The sequence below is a fragment of the Tenrec ecaudatus genome, chromosome 12 (assembly GCF_050624435.1).
Source record: "Tenrec ecaudatus isolate mTenEca1 chromosome 12, mTenEca1.hap1, whole genome shotgun sequence".
Lineage (NCBI taxonomy): Eukaryota > Metazoa > Chordata > Mammalia > Afrosoricida > Tenrecidae > Tenrec > Tenrec ecaudatus.
Window position 1 is genome coordinate 108,516,041 of NC_134541.1, and position 10,457 is coordinate 108,526,497.

Genomic DNA, 10,457 nt, shown 5'->3' on the forward strand with positions numbered 1-10,457 from the left:
AAGGGAGACAAAATAGGAAAAAGGAGAAAATCCTGTGTGAAGATGCTAACGGATACATGCATTTATAAAAAACGAAAGATATATAATTCCAGTGCACAAGAAATCAAGTAAGATGAATGGATGAAAAATATAGGTACATACATATGTAAATATATATTTATATATAATGAAAGGGACATAGATCTCTCTACATATGTTTGTATGTTAAGTTTAAGGTAGCCGATGGACATTGGGACTCTACTGAAATCCTTCACCAATGCAAGAACACTTTGTTCTAATAACCTGGCATTCTGTGATGCTCACCTTTCCAAAATGATCACTGAAGACAAAATGCGTGCATAAGCAAATGTGGTGATGAAATCTGATGATGTCCGGCTATTAAAAGATAGAGCATCAGGAGTCGTAAAGACTTGAGGATAAACAAGTGGTCATCTGTCAAGGAAGCAACGAAGCTCACAAGGAAGCAGCACACCAGCCTGTGTATTCATGATGTGTTGACAGAATCAGGTATCAGGCTTCAGAAACCCAAAACACATAATCATATTAATATCTATGAGGCAGGGTGAAGTGGAGACCCAAAGCCCACCTTAGACAATTGGACATCCTCACAGAAGAGTCACTCAGAAGAGACGATCCATGCAGGGTGCAGTATAGCACCTACCAAACATGCAACATTCCTCTAGTTCTTTAATGCTTCTTCACCCCTCACCCCTCACTATCAAGATCCATTGATTACTTTACAAATCCAAGTAAACCAGAGCATGTACACTGGTAGAGATAAAAGCTCTCAGTGCACAGAATCCAGGACAGATAAATCCCTCAGGAACATTAATGGCAGTAGCAATACCATGAGGGTAGAGGGAAAGTGAGAAGAGAAAGGAGGAAACTATTGCAATTATTATCATATAACAACCCCAACATGGGTGGCAACAGCAGAAACATGGGTGAAGAGAGACAGTGGATGTTGTAAAATATGAAAATAATAACTATTTATAATTTATCAAGGGTTCATGAGGTTGGTAATTGGGGGAGGGAGAAAAAATGAGGAGCTGATACCAAGGAATCAAGCAGAAAGAAAATGTTTTGAAAAGGATGATGCCAACCTATGTACAAATATGCTTGATACAATGGATGTATGGATTGTTATCAGATGTGAAAGAACAGCCCAATCAAATGATTATTTTAAAATGGAAAAGAAAAGAAATGTGGTCACAGACTGGGTCCTCTAAAAGCACATGCTATGATGTTTGTTGGGGTAAAAGATTTTTACCAGAGGTGAACACCTGTGGAAGGGGGAGTTGGAAGCATGAATGTACAGTAGGAACATACCTACAAATGTGCTCAATATAATTAATGTTTGAATCATTAAAATAGGTGTAGGCCATCTAGCTCAGAAGCAACAAAGCCCACATTGAAGAAGCACACCAGCCTGGGTGATAGCAAGGTGCCGAAGGGATCAGTTATCAGGAATCAAAGAACAAAAAAATCATATCATTGTGTGCTCACTTACCTGATATGATTGCTGAAGACAAATGGGTGCATAAGCAAATGTGGCAAAGAAAGCTGATGTTGCCTGGCTATCAAAAGATATAGTGTCTGGGGTCTTAAAGGCTTGAAGATAAACAAGCAGCCATCTAGCTCAGAAGCAATAAAGCCCACATGGAAGAAGAACACCAGACTGTGTGATCACGAGGTGTTGAAGGGATCAGGTATCAGGCATCAACAGAACAAAAAATCACATCATTTTGAATAAGGCGGGGGAGTTCGGAGTGGAGACCCAAAGCCCATTTGTAGGGCACTGGACATCTCTTTACAGAAGGGTCTCGGGGAGGAGACAAGGCAATCTGGGTGTGATAGAGCAATGATGAAACATACAACTTTCCTCTAGTTCTCAAATGCTTCCTCTCCCCTTCTAACACTCCCCCACAACCATGATCTCAAATCTATGTTACAAATATGGCTAAACCAGAGGATGTACACTGGTACAGATAGGAACTGGAAACACAGGGAATCTAGGGCAAATGATCCCTTCAGGAGCAGTGGTGTGAGTGGTGATACTGGGAAGGTAGAGGGAGGGTGGATTGGAAAGAGGGAACCGATTACAAGGATCTACATGTAACCTCCTCCTGGGAAATGGACAACAGAAAAGTGGGTAAAGGGAGATGCCGGACAGGGAAAGATATGACAAAATAATAATTTATACATTTTCAGTGGTTTATGAAGGAGCGTGAGGAGTGGGGAGGGGGAAAATGAGGAGGTGATGCCAAGGGCTTGGGTGGAGGGAAAATGTTTTGAGAAGGAAGAGGGCAATGAATGTACCAATGTGCTTTACACAACTGATGTATGTATGGATTGTGATAAGAGTTGTGAGAACAAAATTAAAAATATATAAATAAATAAACAAAATCTCTAGCAAAAAGAAAAAAATCTGCGATCAAAATGATTTATTTTTATAAAAAGAAAAGAGCAGACCACCATCAATATTAAAATGGCCACAGAAAAAATTTCAGTCACGGAACATGTAAGAAACACTTGAGCCTAGTACCCATTCAGGTCATGTCAAGAGGGAGGTCTACTAAGAAGGTTCATATGTTGACTTGTAAGTCACTTCTGTGAGTTTTATTAAAAATAGCTCATCCTTTAAAAGGAGCTCTGATGGTATCATGTTTACAATTAGGGCTGCTAACAGAAAGGCCCATTTTCCAAAACCACCTGCTACTCCTTGGGAGAGAGACAGGGTTTTTGATTCCCATGTGGAATTACAGTAGCAGAAACCCAAAATGGTTTCTCTCCTGTCCTCAAGGCTTGCTGTGAGTCAGAGCTGACTTACTGACAGTGAGTCCATCCTTTAAGGCGTCAGTGTCCTCTTACTAACTTGGGTGTCCTATTATTTTAGAGGGTTTTCTTATTGATGAAAATTAAGAAAATGTACAAATTCCCCCCTCCCCCCAAAATAAAAGAACTGTTACTGTAAGTTTCTAAGCCTTTAACTCTTTATGGCAGTAGAAAGCCCAATATTTTCCCCAAGGAGCAGTAGTGGTTTTGAACTACTAATCTTGCAGTTAGCAGCCCAAGTAACCACTATAATACCAGGGCTTCTTTTGAGTATACAACTCAAAAATTCAAAACTCACTGACATTGAGTTGATGGCGACTCATAGTGAGCATAGGAAAGGGTAGTACTGCTCCTGTGTGCTTCCAAATGTGTAACTCTTTACGGGAATAGAAAGTCCCATTCTCCTCACCCCCTGGGTATCACAAATGAGCTAAACACTGGCATTCTGACTGGAAGGTTGGCAGTCTGAAACAACACAGAGATACCTTGGAAGGTCAAGCCCAGTTATCTACTTCTAAAGTAAGAGCACAACCTTGAAACCCCTAAAGAACTGTTCTTTCCTGCACACATGGGATCAATGTGAATCAGAATAGACTAAATAGAAACCAAATAAATAGCAATCATGCGTTTTTTTCTCCCTAAGAAACAGATGATTACTTCTTAATCCATCTGTCCTGGATACCTTGCCTGTCCCTTCACCCGCATCCTTGAAGATCCAAATCAATGTCACCTCTTTTGTGAAGCCATGGCTAATTACTCTCACTGAGACTTTCATTTCCTCTGATAAGTTCCCACACAAAATCAAGCAAGCATACAAAAGGTCTCCCATTTGATTTTTTATTTATGTAACACTATCTAATCCGCTTCCTTCCCCTGGACACAATGAAATGCTTGGGACTTACACACACAATTTTCTTTGTTTGCTATTATGCCCCCTCCCATCACCACCAAATGTATGTTATTAGTCCTAAACTCTTGTACTTGCAGATAGAATCTTATTTGGGAGTAAACTTTTCATTTTTATGTTCATGGGACCATAGTGTGTAGTGTCTGTTTTAAGTCAATATATTTGCAGTATAAAAATGTCACATATATTGAATCCCAAACAAACAAACAAAAAGGAAAGCATGAAGATCACCAAGGAACCAAGAGACAGATGGTGAGAAGAGATGAAAACCTTTCCCTAGGGGTGACACAGAAAGAAAGACTTTCCCTAGAGAATTCTAGCCTCCTAGATAATGCATAGCATTTCAGAGAATTGGAATTTCAGAATCCTAGTTGTGCTCATGGAAATGTGTTCAATGTCCAAGAGGTAAGTCATTCAAGTAGAGCAAAAGGATAGTGAATGATAAAGAGAAGTTTGTCATTTCAGCAGCACTTGCTGATGAAAATTAAAGGATACAGCCTTCAGTATGGATTACAATTCAATGTGAAGAAAACAAAAATCCTTACAATTGGACAAATAAATTAAATTATGATAAGTGAGAAAAGATTCAAGTAGTCAAAGATTTTATATCATTTGCATTGACTATCAATGTTTATGGATACAACAGTCAAGAAGTCAAGCAATGTCTTGTACTTGGCAAATCTGCTATACCTCTTAAAAATATTAACAAAGATGACAATGCTCTCTGTTACAAGCCAGCCAGCAAGCAGACCTAGCCTGGCTAGTCACTCTTTCTGCACACCACTAAAATGTCCAATCCACAGCTCTGGTGATTGTCTGCACCCACCCACAAGCAGGGATTGACCAAGATAGATCTCTTTATGCTGCTAGTCAACAACTCTTAGGCCCACCCCACAGCTAAGTGCTCTTTCTGTGCTCTGCCAGCAAGTAGGGCTACCAACAGGCAAGACTTGGTCCAGCATAGTGCTTTTGCCATCCAGGATAATTTTAAATGCATTTCTGATGCCATGACCTTCTTGCATCCTCTCATTGACCACAGCTACAAAGCTACTAGACCAAGGAAATAACCCATGCGAACAGAGCACTCTAGTTTTCTACTTCTTCTTTTTGATTTTCTTATTCCGCCTTCTTTCCTTCCTTCTTTGAGGAGGGGTTGGAGAAGAGATCAAACAGCTTTCATTCCTTTTTCCTCCATCCCCATCTTTTCTACTATTTTATCCCTTTTATCTACCCTCTTTGCTTTACTTTTTATTTTTCCTCTTTTTTCTCCACTCATATTCCTTTTTGGCATCACTTGTTGTTCGGTACCACTGAGTTGATTTCAAACCACAGAAACCCTGTCCACAACAGAATCAACATTGAACAGTGCTGCTCCCCCCAAATCAACTATTCTCACACCACCCATCAACCCTCCCAACACTAACAGGTGCACCACAACACTGCAGAGTCAGCCACCAATGACAGCACACACACATACATACACACAGTACACACAACTGAACAACACACAGAGGCAAAGAAATATTCTGAAGAAAATGCCCTGGATTGACCATAAATAGGTGTGTTTGACAGGGTAAACTAGAGAAACAAATCCTCAGAAACTCATTTATGTATAAAAGAGTGTATTATATATTGGGTAAGTTTACATTCAGAAAGCGTTACAACCCAGTTCAATCCAAGTCAATAAGTTCAATGTAGTTCTTATGTATAACATTGATCTACAATGTCCTCCTAAAACTCTTCAAAGCAAACACAATGACACCGAGTGCAGGAGGATCACAGGCCAGTGGCTAGAAAATCTTGCAATCCAATGGCCGTGTAAGCACCTCAGCACTGGCAGGACTCTCAACGCAGCTTCTCCAGCATCCAGGGCAGCTTCAGGGTAAGTCCATATGGTTTTCCTCAGATATGTCTCCCACGAAGTGAGCCTTGCCATCTAAGACAGCTGCACACTGGTCTGACTGTCAGGGAAGAGACCAGAGCACGAGAAAGGCCAGACCCACTGGTCATTTATCTCTCCGCCCTTCAATTAATTGTACATATGATTATCAGCCAGGCTAGCACAATAAACCTCAACTATCTCAATAGAATTCAGAAGAATAATCTTCAAAATTTTTAATAAAAGGAGGAAATGTTCAGGGGAACTATAGAAGGAATAGGAAAAGTAAAAAACCTACACCAAATAAAATCCCAGAAGATAAATAATAAAATAACAGAATTAGACCACATGGTAAAGAGCAGAGAAAAAAATTTAAAAATTGATCAGATTGAATGGGCTTGAAGACCATTCTGTTGACTACAACTATTAAGAGAAATAACCAACACAAAAAAGCAAAGTTGCCAGAGGATGCCTAAGAATTGGGTGGGGCATTATCTAGAAGAACAAGGTCTGTCTTATTTGGATTCTGGAGCAAGAAGAAACAAAATGATCTACAGAGAGAATACTACAGGAAAACATGGAGGAAAACTTCCCCAATACTATAAAAGAGAAAACAACTATTCAAGATGCTGAGAGAATGGTTCTTAAAAAAACCAAACATGCCAACAGATCACAGTTAATTCCCCAGTATCAAGGAGGAGAGAATCCTGAGAGCAGCATGGGTGAAAATAACAGTCACCTAGAAATGAAAATCATTAAGAATATGCAATCAAGAAGACATATATAAAACCCTGAAAGATTAAAAATTGCCTGAATCTTATAGCTAGCAAAATTATGCCTTAAATGACAGTGGAATTAGAGTATTTCCAGACAAGGAGAAACTAAAGCTATTTGTGAAAACAAGACCAGCATTACAAAAAGTAATTAGTAAATTGAACACTTTAGACAGAGAATCAGCAACAGGAGACAAACCTAAGAGCAACATAAAGACAACACAACCCAGGAATCAACACACTGAAGCAGTACTCAAAACAGCACAGATATATCAGGACAACAAAGAAATCAATGAACACACACTCACAAAACTACACAGCAAAATGACAGCAATAAATCTGGACTTATCAATAATAGGATAGTGAAATATGATAATAGGAAAATAATATGATAGAGAATAGGAGACTGGATAAGTAAACAAAACCCATCATTTTGCTGCCTACAAGAAATACATTTTAGGTAGACAAAAACAGAGTAAAAGTCAAAGGATGGAGAAAAAGTTAACAAGCTAATGTCAATAACCAAAAGAACCCCAGAAGTGGCCCTATTAATCTCTGATATATTATTCTTCAAAGCCAAAAAAGTCATGAGAGACAAAAAGGGACACTGCATATTGACTAAAGGAACAATAAAGCAAGACAGTATAACCATCATAAACATTCTAAGCAATGAATGGCCCTCCAAAAACATTAGCAACAGTCTTATAAAGTTGAAGAGAGATAGAATACGGCAATAATAGTAAGAGAAATTTATTCCATCACTCTTGAGAAAAGACAAATAATCAGGAAAAACTCAGTAAAGAACTCAGAGAAGAACTAAACAACATAAGTAACCAACTCAACTTTCTAGATATTAAAGAGCACATCAACTAACAACAACATAGTATACATTCTTTTCCACTTCACATGGAACATTCTCTAGAATGGATTACATGTTAGCTCACAAAGCAAATCTGAATACATTTTAAAATATTGAGATTCTCCACTCCATTTTTTCAGATCACAGTGCTATAAAAATTTCAATTCAAACATAGAAAGAACCAAGGCAAAAAATCAAATTTATGGAAACTGAACAACCTATTACTGACAAAATAAACCACCTGGAGAAAAGGAATCATAAGGATTAGAATATAAATAAACCAATTGGAAAGCAGAAAAATAAGTAAGATAAGAAGTTGGCTCTTTAAAAAAGTTTTGTAAAAATTAACAAACGATTGGGAAATTTAATAAAGAAAAAGAAAGAGACAATATACCCAGAAAAAGTGAGGTGAAGTCTTGACACCCTTTCCTCTAATGTTGTACTTCTTCCAAACAGAACAGTTTGTTCTTTCGACCAATCCATAGTACTTTGAATATTCTTCGCCAGCACCATAATTCAAACACGTTGATTCTTCTTTGGTCTTCTTTATGTAATGTCCAGCTTTCACATGCGTATGAGGCAATTGAACACACCATGACTTGGATCAGGTGCAACTTAGTCCTCAAAGTAAGCTTCATGGTTTCCAACTCTTGAAAGAGGCCTTGTGCAGCAGATTTACAAAATGCAGCTCAGCCTGTGATCTCCTGACTCCTGCTTTCATAAGCATTGGTTGTGGAGACACACAAGAGGAAACCCTTGACAACATCATTTTTCCCTCCATTTGTCATGATGTTACCTATTGGTCCAGTTTTCTGGATTGCAGTCTTCTTTACACTGGGTTGTAATCCATTATAAAGGCTGCAATCCTTGAACATCGAGTCCTCATCTGCATATCATAGACGGTTACTAAGCCTTACTCAGCACTCACTGACACATTCTTCTTCATTATATCCAAATTCTCTGAGCATTTGCTCAGCATACAGATAGAATCAGTATGGTGAGAGGATAAAACCCTGTCCCATGCCTTTCCTGATTTTAATCCCTCCAGTATTTCTTTGTTCCATTTGCATAGCGGCCTCTTGATCAATGCACAGGTTTCCTATGAGCACAAATAAGGGTTTTTGTATTCCCATCATGCTCAAGCTTATCCATGGTTTGTTACAATCCACTGTCAAATGCCTTGGCACAGTCAACAAAACATGAGTAAACATCTTTCTGGTATTCTGTATTTTCAGCCAAGATGCATCTGACATGAGCAATGATATCTCTTGTTCCATGTCCTCTTCTGAAGCCAGCCTGAACCTCTGGCAGCTCCCAGTCAATGTACATCTGCAACCATTTTTGGATAATCTTCAGCCAAAATTTACTTGCATGTGATATCACTCATAATGTTCTATACTTTGAGTATTTTGTTGGTTTACCTTTCTTTGGAATGGGTATAAATTATGACTCTTAGCTCATCAGTTAAAGACTCAGAAATGGATTTAGGTCTCCCAATGTAAACCAGAGCTTTCCTCAAACCTAGAAATCGGAAATTTAAGTCCTACTACATACACTTGTTAAGTTGCTGGCTTAGGGACAGGGGGTTGCCTCTCTCATGCCCACAAAGGACCCCATAGAAGAGGTTGGAAAGAAATCAGGCACCCATTAGACACCTATGAAGACTCCAAACTGAGCATACTTATACTCAATCCTCAAGCCAGGTTGGAGGTACACCTGGGTGGGCCAAACTAAGCCCAGGCTCATGACATCACCCAGGTGGACCTAACTCAACCAATGGGCTCAACAAATACCATCAATCACACCTTCACCCAGCCAGGGAATGGGCTAAAATAAAGATAAAGATAGGGATCAGGCTGTGGGACACTCTCTTACTCTGCTCCTGGTCAGAGGTAGGTAGAGGGAGAGGGTCTCCCTCCCCTAAGAGGACACACATGTGCCAACTTCAGGCTTACTGGGGCCCACAAACTCTTGGCCCACATTGTCTCTGCCTCTAGGCTTCTTGCCTCTTGGGATTCCCGCCCCCCACCAAGATTTGTTAGATCTCTTGGGGTAGAGATATACCGAGGTATATACCTTGGCTCCTCCTCTGCACGAGAAAGAATTCATGCCAATGCCTGGTTTGTGATCCAAGTGGGTTTATAGGAGTTAGAAGAAGTTTCAGGTTTATATTGGCACCTGCAGAGCCCCTCATCCCGTGCCACCTGCCTGGAAGCTGGTCAGAAAGTTCCTCACTTTCTCTGGGCTCCTGCCTTTTTCAATTCTTCTGTAGGGAGGCGTGGTGGATAACTCTGGTCGACCTCACTGGCTGAATTGAATTTACCTGGCCTAGGTGGGTCAATGCAGGTACAGCACCCACCCAGGTGTATCTCTCCTTCCCACCCGGAAGCCTGAACTTCTGAGCATGCTCAGTGTACCACTCCTTCCTGGCTGGTAGCTCGACCTATGAACATGCATGATGGACCTATCCCTCTCCCCCTCCCTCTAGTCCCACTACCTAACAGATCCACACATGTTGGTTTTCTATTCCATGTCGTTGTTCAGGCTCAGTTGTGAATTCCTTTGAGACTGTAAAACCTGAAATTTGTTCTGTCCTTCATAAAGCTGCAGTTGGATTACAAAATGGGCTTCAGGGTGAATTCTTTCATTGTGAAAAGCCAAGAATCAAGGTAATATCAACCCCAGAAACCAACACTCCTATAGAAACACTATACATAGGTGGCTTCAATCAACAGAAATTAATTTCTCACACATGTATTAGAGATTAGATTCTGAGCACACAGGTTTGTAAAAGGAGATGGGTAGCAGTGACAGGTAAGTATCTGTTTGCAGGGTCCCCAAATACATTAAGCCTCCATTGAATTCTTTCTGATCATTAACCAAGAATGTAGATAATCTTGCCCTTCTGCAGAATGCCTTGGAAAGTGATTTGCTTCCAGCCAGCTCAGGGTGGGGCCATATCTCCTTTAGGCACTTCCCTCGTTATGGTCTTGGTCACTATATGGTTATGGCCACCATACTGGGGACCGTCCATAAGTTGAATAGTCATAAGTCATGCCCTATGAGTCTCTCCCTGCCTACCTGGACCAGAAGCACTGGGCCAATATTGGAAGCCCTTGTATCTAGCAATGTATGCGTCTCAATCATGGTTGAATTACTGCTTCTGTAGTATCACCTGTAATGATTATGTATTGAATTGGCATA